Below are 9,057 nucleotides of genomic sequence, written 5' to 3' on the forward strand. Positions count from 1 at the left end.
CCTAAAGCCATGGTTCTCATCTAGGGGGAGTATTTGCCGACCCCTTCCCTCACTCCCATAACATCTAGTGGATAGTGAGTGGCCAGGAATCCTACCTACAAGGTACAGGATACCCCCATGACAATTATCCAGCCCAAAATGTTAATAGTGCCAAGGTTGAGAATTATTTATCTGCCCTACAAAAGTCCACAAAAATACACATATGCCTATTGTATTTTAAAGGTTAACCAAAAGTCAGATAGTCAATATAAATTTTAAGTTTATTCTAATGCAATGAATTTCTATTGGTTTAAAACTTTTATTACACAGCCTTTTTCTCCATTTTAATGAAACAAACATTAAACAACAGTTTAAATAGACACATATTATATACTCAGTAAGTCTTCACCTCTTCCTTTTCATAGATTCAGAGAGGCATGTTCAAAAGAGATTTCTTAATCTAACTCCCTCATTTTTCAGAGAAATAAACTGTGGTCCAGAAAGCTTAATTAACTTCCCAGTCCCCTTGGTGGGAGAATGCCTACACCAGAACTACCAGCCACGTCTCTCAATTCTCATCTCACTGTTCTTTCCACTACATCACACTGTTGACCTTCATTTAAAAAAAAAATTATGTCAGGTAGAAGTCTGAAGAAGGTAAACAGCTGCTTGAGCTATAGGTAGGGTTGGGACGATGGTGGAGCATCATGGAAAGGACGATGCATAGTTTCCAGGTGAGAGTGTTTGGTTTCGAGGGGAAGGGCAGACTCGGAAAGGCAGGGAGCCTCCACTGTGAGCTCACTGACACAGCATGCGCCCATTCAAACACTGCTCCACAGGCCCACTTGACCATCTCTCTCTGCATCATCTTTTCTCCCAGCCACACAGACGTGCAAGACCGAAATGAACCATGGCTTGGCAAGAGCTGTGAGAAATTTGCCACAACTGGATTCAGAGAAGGGACAGCTAATTCCAGCTCTAACTGTAACTAATAACTGGGTGACTTCAGTCAAGCCACCTAATGCACCTTGAAATCAGGGGTCTGAATTAAATAATAATAATTATATTACCAGTAATGAAATGATTGCTACTATTATTGAGTGCTTTCTATGTGCAAAGAACTGTGCCAAATGGTTTTTCGTTACATTCTCAAAACCAGCCTGGGTGTTGTTACCTCCCACCCTTACAGATGTGGAACTTGGGACTCTGGAGAGTTGAGAAACGTGATGAACATTATCAATAAGAACCAGCATTTGAACCAAGGTCCATCTGACCACAAAGCCAACATTCTTGATGTCTGTACTCTGCTCTGCTACTGGCCACTCCCCTTGCCCACTTCTCCAACTCCACATCTCAAGGATCCCCCCCAATTGCAGAAGTTTCAGTGAGCAATTTGCAGGATCTCTATGAATCTGAAAGAGGAGCCTGGGCCCTTCAGCTTAGATTAACCAGTCTGGACATTTTTATTACTCATCCGCAAACCCCAAAGGTAAAACAGGTTGTTCTTAAATTTCCCTGGGTTTGATTCTCACATGTGTAACAAACAAAATTCAAATAAAGGTTAGAATACAGAAGCTTGCAGAATCTATACTTAAACTGAAGTTTTGCAGAGCCTCAAGGCAAGCTGGAAATATACAGGGAGTTGAGTTACAAAATCTATGTTTGTATTAGATGATCATTTGTCTGCAGACAGGGCCACTGAGGTTTGTCTTCTATTTTGACATTTGTGTGCATTCTACCATGGCTTCAAAAATAAAGAAAATTATGGTTTAGCACAAGAATCAACAGATATCTCCTCTTGGATAACCCCTAACTGTGCCAGACAGCTGGAGTTGTCCTGTCCCACAGCTTTTAAAAAGGATTATCTCAAACTCAAAGTCCTTTACTCCCACCCTCCATATATTTGGGGATTCCTGGGTTCCCTTTCTCCTGGTTACTTTTTTCCCCAATGTTCTGCTTCTAATGAACCGTCAGTGTCTCTCATCTCATAGCCCCCGACATTCCCTTCCCTCCATTCTGTTAACCCTAATGTTAATCTATTTAACCAATTCCCTCAAAATGTCATTCTTCCATTTCAGGAGTGTATGCAGTAGAATTGTATTCGAGTGAGGATAATGGTGGGAAAGAAGGAAATTACATTCAACAAAGTGCAGAAAACATCTTAATGTTTAGCGTTAGTACTGTTTTTTTTTAGCATTGAGCGTTCATACTGTTTTTTAACATTGAGCGTTAGCACTGTTTTTAAAAATCCATAAGCCATTCTCACATCCTGGAATTGGCCACCTTTTGTCCCAACCTCTTCTAATTACCCTAATTTCCACTCATGTCATGGACCCTGCCTCCCTCTCTCTTGAGCTGCCTATAGAAATGACAAAAATTCCCTTTATTTCTTGTACATTTTATTTTTTCAGCCCCAATCTAGCCTGTCTTTGAACTTTGTTACATAGGTTCAAGGTTGTGAAAAAGGTCACAGACCAGACTGGCCCAGCCCAGAGAATCACCTTCCTTGGGAAAAGCTGGGCTCCTTGGCTCGAGGAGATTTGTGGTTAGAGTGACAGATGTTATTACAAAGCCTTCCAGAAACAAGTGTGATAGAGGAGCTATGTGGGAAACCAGGCAGCCTCTCACTTCTCTGCAAGTTACCTGTTTCCATCTAATGCTTTCAGCACTTCCCTGGTGCTCAAATGCCATAAACATCTCCCAGCGTAGATTCTTGTGAGAGGGATTCGGGTGTGGGGAGTAAAAGTGATCCAACAATGAGGACAGACAAGGTCCTGAAACCACCCCTCCATACCAAACACCAACTGCACCAACTTTTCTCATGTAGCAGAGTTGTGTGCATTTTGTTTTTCACTTACTAAACAAGACATAATCATTGGAAGAGGGTGGGAAGGAAAGTCACCAAAATATTTAAATAAATAAGCCAAAGATGAACAAGACAAAAAGAGTTGGAGTTATTTTATTCTGCATCAGGGTGAATTAAAAAGTAATACATACAAATACAGAAATGAAAACTGTGCCTGAGTCAGGAAATTCTACAAGTTTTCAGGCAGGAACTGTTTGGATGGGATAAGTGACCATGTGCCCCATACCCTTTAATCCGTTACACTTTTGTTGACTTCCAACCCATGTCATTTTACTCTCTGAGCAAAGGTAAGGAGGAAAAGATTTCTGGTGAGAGGCCAAAAACTTCTGGAAGGGGTGAAAAAGAAAAGAAACTGAGAGACATCAGATTGCCTGATGCCATCCACTTCAGGGCCAAGCTCTGTAACTGCCCTCTTCTTATTTATTTCCCCCTTTTTAGGCAGCTTCTGGCACACAGGCTCATTGATAAGCCAGCCAATTTTCTTTTTATCTAAGTCAGTGGCTGTGGGACACTCATCATTTACAATAGTTCTCTTGGGGCCTGAGAGTTGAGCTTGTGGTTGTAATCTTTTGGGAGGTTCCTGACCTCAGCTTGCTCTCCATTCTGCCTGGTATCCCCAGTGATAATTAACCGTGGCTGAGATGGGCAGCAGCAGATCACTGGTTTCTCTATGGATGTGGGTCTACACTGGAAAGTAAAGCCCAACACTTTTATGCTATGGCTGGTGAAGTCTGAGTTGCAAAGTCACTTGTGGGCAAATGGCATTTCCTTCTCTATTCTACCATCTTCTCCTCCATCCCCAGACTTTCTAGTTTCTCTCTCTTAGTTGGGGATCCCAACCAGGCACTGGTACGAACAGCACCTTATGGCCCATTTAGGGATCACTTGCAGAAACTGTTTTGAGGATCAAGAACTAGAATGACACACCCTCTCTTTCTGTTCTGGTTCTAAGCAAACCCACGGTTTAGTGTGTGCCAGAGTCCTCTAGTGGTGGCATGGGGTTTGGGTTCCAGATGTGACTCTGCCACTTATTTATTGTGTAGCTGTGACTTAACTTCTTAGTAACTTAACTTCTCTAGACTTTGGATTCTTAATCTAAAAAATAACAAATCAGAATAGAAGACCTAGAAAGAACTGACCAGGGTTATGAGTTTATACAATAGGAGCATCTACTATTTAAAGAACTTCCTTTACAGTGGATCACTACCATTCCCTATCGTGGGCAGTTGGGGAACACCTACAGTCTCAAACTTAAATCAATGTAAACAACTATGATTTACCAGAAAACTCCACTAAACCTTTAAAGCCCTTAAAGCGGGCAACCAGAGAGACTGGTAGATTCCTGATACTAATGCAAAGGTTTACTGATTTTCTGTGAGTCACTGAGCCATGATTCACTTCTGTTCATGAGCCTGGCAGAGAATGGAAGGGCAACCAATGATGTTTTTTCCTCTGTGCTCCAGGATTCTGAATCATCAGGTGTCTTTCCAGTCCCGTTTGTCTCTTGGGAATGACTGTGTTCTCAGGTGGATGAAGCCTCATTGTTTGGAATATATAAATAAAATTGATCTTTCAGGGGCCAATTATTGAACCCACCTGTAAAGACTGGATGAACTGGGTTGTGCTGCAGTAACAAAAGCAAAATCTCAGGAGCTTAAAACATCAAAGGTTTAGTTTATTGGTCATGCTACACATCCAGCATGGGTCAACTGGGGGCTCTGTTCAACACTGTCCTCACTCTGGGAACCAGGCTGACAAAAAAAGCCACTACTTAGAACATTACTGGTCATCAGAGCGAACAGAATAAGAGAGTGTACTTCTGCTCACATGTCATAGGTCAAAACGAGTCATATAACCATACTTGATGTCAAGGCAGTTCTAACATGTCCCCAAGGAAAACTGGAAACATTAATGAATTACACTAATGATGACCACAGGCATTCTGTTTCTGCATACCTCAGGAGCCCTGTTCTTGTGGTGACAAAACTGTACTGACAATGCCCATGTATGTCCATGTTACCCAGCTGTGTGGATATTTATTTTCACTATGCAGATTTGGGATACAGCAAATCAAGAGTGATTCAAAGAAAAACGTGGATACCACTTTACAGATACTCTAATTGTTTCCCATTTATTTTCATTGTGGATGAGTCTCGAAAATATATGGAACTTGGGCAACTTGAAGAAAAAATTTCTTTGTTATGCAAATTTCAAAGATTCCCAAAGTGTCTCTTTTGTAATTTTGAGTGATGAGAATAACATAAAAAGAAGTCACATCTCCATTGGCTACTGAAGGGAATGTAGTTATCGCTCTTCATTTTGAAACAAATGCAAAGTTGCAATCCCTGTGAGTTCAGGCTTTGGGGAAGCTGCTTGGGGGGGATTCTTGCCACCCACATTAAGTCAGAACAACAAACAAGCATTTCCAGAAGCATCTTGCAACTGACTGCTAAAGAATTCTCCAAAATGGATCTAACCAACTCACTCAAAAACATTAATTATTCAAAGCAGAAGAATTGTGTCATAGGGCTAATAAACGAGCAAGTATCACCACCTTAAAATGAATGTAATCTAAAGTAGATACAGTCATAGACATACCTATGGCTATGGTTATAGATATAGATATATTGCTGCTTCAATAGAAGATAAAAAGAAAAATCAACTAGGAAATCAACATTTTTGAATGAAGACGCATTGCACTTATGAATTTAGAAAAGTGACTAATAATATACATTTAATATAAACTATTAGTAAATGAGACATTATTTTAGTTAACAGATTTTCTAATAAAAATTAATATGAATTTTTGAATGTTACAAAAAGGTAATTTATAAACAAAAATTAGAATCTAGGTCATGTTTTTAATCATGCTCCCCACCCTTTTCTGCCTCTGGTTAAGTTCTGAAATACTTTACTAGATTTGCATTTTCCAGGGTTACGTACTATACCAATAATGATTGATGTTCCAAATGTTCCATTACATCATGATCCACAAAATTAGGAGTAACAGACAAATACTAAAGTTAACCAAGACTTAAATGGGTAACATTGGTGGGGGTGGAAGGCAGAAGGTGGAACAGGACGATGGGCCCTTGAGAAAGTCAGGCACCCTGCCCATATCCAGGAGTACCTCACAGAGGGCAGAGAAAGTCCAAGTGGCACTTCAAATGCTCTTTAAAGTGCTACTCTTCAGGTTGACCCATCGATCCAAAGGGCAAGACACTGTGGAGCATTATCTGCTGAGATGCCCTCCTCAATGAGCTGCATGTCAGAAAATATCATCAGGCAGTTTCTAAACTAGTCCATAATCACTGTTTCCTTGAACTCTGAGACCCAAGCAATCGACATCAATGAACAATGTTAAGCGTCACCGTAAGATACAGAATGAACAAACAGCCATGCCTTTTGAGACACTCCAGCAGGGCCATCTTGGTTCAGTGAGCTAGTGGTTTCTGGGAATTGGGAGTACATAAGCAAGAGTGGGGGTGAAATCTCCTGGTTTTGGCCCTGATGGTTACCCAAAGATTCTTTAACATTTCAGAAAATTTAAGACCCAAGGGGTCATGTTGATGAGAGGATTAGTGCTAGAAGTAGAAGTGGAGGACAGAGCAGGTGGCAAAGACAGAGGAAAATAAAAGGGATGAAATGGGACTCTGAAATGAGCACGTTGAGGTCAAAGTATCAGCACTTAGCAAACAGAGTTAAGTCTAACTTTTCTTCGCAAGCCCATAGGGGATGGAAAAATGAAGAGCAGGCCTTCTTGGTAGGAAGCAAGAGGTTGGAGTTGCTGAGAAACATGTGCCCTCTTAATAATTTTTCCTAGCTCCTCAAAATAAGGCACATGATTGGTTACACGTTTCCTATTTCCAATTATTTTAAATGTGATAAAAAGCCAAGGAATTTCTGGGGCTTAACATGGCCCATGATAATGGCTTCCCAGGAAACAATAGTGAGAGACAATTTATACCCCATTATTCCATGTATTACCTCAGCAAAGAGCACTGGGATTGATTTCAAAAAGATGCCCCCGGACTATCATTTATTTGCCTTTGTGACCTTAGATAATTCATTGAACTTCTTACAAAACAGAGTCAATAATCTCAGCCAACCTCAGAGGCTCCAATAAGAATATAAATTCACTTTTCTTTAAAACTGGGGTCTCTTGTCAATATCCATGTGGAGACAACAAGCTTTATCATGTGTATTTCCGACCTTATCACTCATTGACTCATTAACACAAAAGAATGTATTCCTGTGGAGTGACACAGTCAAAGAAACAACTGAAAATAATTTTTAAGTTCAATTACTTTCATAGCATTCCTCAAAACTGTGAAGGGGATGTAAATACAAAGATGATGAAAAACAGTTATTATAAAACCCCCTTTCCTCTTCTGTATTTCTGAGACATACTGAGGCTGCTTTCCACATGATCCCAAACCACTCTCCTTCACCTCTCCATTCCCTCTTTATTGCATGGACTAAACATGGCAGAGAGGTTGTGAGCATCCCCACCACACAATTACAAATAATACATGCCCTGTTATGAAAACGCATTTAAAACTGTTAAGTTCTATTACAAATGTGAGGTAGGTGTTTTGTTTGTTTGTTTGGTCATACCTCAAAAAGAAATTTAACAAATTTACTTGCTATTTCACACAAGGTCCCCAATTTATGCTCTTTTAAATTATTTATACATTTAGTAAATGATTATGCAGCACCACTCAGTGCCAGGTTTTGAAGATATAAAAATGGGCAAAAATATGGATATGCCTTGTCCTCAAGCAGCTTATTGTCTAGGAAGAGAGAAATTCCTTAGTTGTTAAGATTCAAAAAATATACACAATTGCAACAGTGATATGAGCTATGAGGGAGATGTAAATGAAGCTGGGCAGGGATGAAGTGGAAGCAAATGGCCTGGTCAGTGGAATCAGGGCAGGCTTCCTTAGGGAAACGAGACTTAAACTGATATCCAAACCAGATGAGGAAAAGATAAAAGAGCTTGGTGAGGAATAGCATGTGTAAAGACCCCGTGGCCAAAGGGAACACGCCAATTACATGGAACTAAAAGAAGCCTAAGGGGGCTGGAGCAGATGGAGTGAGGCCAGGTGAGGGAGAAGCAGGGCTATGCAACAATCAGAAGGGTGGTTTGAATATATCACTCACAGGACAGTTTGGAAAATAGATTAGAGGAAGACCAGGAAGCATTACAGGAATCCAAGTAGGAGAAGAAGGTGGCTTAATGACAGTGGGGATGGAGAGAAATGGTTAGGTGTGAAAATGAGGAAGAAGAAGAGATAAAACATGATTAAAATGGAGGCATGGACTAGCGGAGACAGAGGGGTCAATGAAGACTCTTCAGTTTCTGGGTTGAGAAAGCAGATGTCTTCTGGGGCTTTCCAATAGGATATGAAACAAGGAGAGATGCAGATTTGAAGGGGGAAGTCCATGTCTATCAAAAAAAAAAGAGAGAAAATGTCAAATAGGGACTTGGAGAAACTGGTCAGGAGCTCCAAGGAGAGTTCTTGGATGGAGACGTGCGTTTTGATTCAAATGTGTAAAAGTGGCAACTGAAGCGGTAGGGGTGGATGGACTCTCTGAGGGAGGGACTGCAGGGTTTGCAGAGAAGACGGCTGAGGTTCAATCTTGATCTCCAATATGTCATTGCGGGGTATCAGAGAATCACCCTTTCAGGGTAAAGAGAAAGAACAACTGGGAAATACCTGGAAACCTAGAATTGTGTTATGTCATGGAAGGCAAGAGAGGAGAATGCTAAATGGGTGGAGGTGGATATACAGCTCCAAAGGTGCCGAGATATCAAGAAAGATGAAGACCAGAGTACCACTGGTGGACTTAGGCATAGCTCTTTTAATGAAAGGATGGGCCTGGGAGCCGGATTGGGGTAGGATGATAAGGGACAGAGGTAAGAAAATATGGGGGCATTTGACTGTGAAGAGGAAGATAAGAGATAGTGGTAGATGGAGGCAGATGGGGACCTAGTGACTAGTGAGGATTGTTGTTGTTTTAATCATTTGTTTATGCTTACAAGCCAACTGATGATTGTATAACTATATAGTTTTTATTATGTGACCATATGATTGTGAAAACCTTGTGACTGACACTCCCTTTATCCAGTGTAAAGACAAAAATACAAAAATAATAGGGAGGATAAAGTGTGTGGGCTGTTTTGGGTGTTCTTTTTTATTTTTATTTAT

Source organism: Choloepus didactylus, chromosome 19 (assembly GCF_015220235.1).
Source record: "Choloepus didactylus isolate mChoDid1 chromosome 19, mChoDid1.pri, whole genome shotgun sequence".
Taxonomy (NCBI): Eukaryota; Metazoa; Chordata; class Mammalia; order Pilosa; family Megalonychidae; genus Choloepus; species Choloepus didactylus.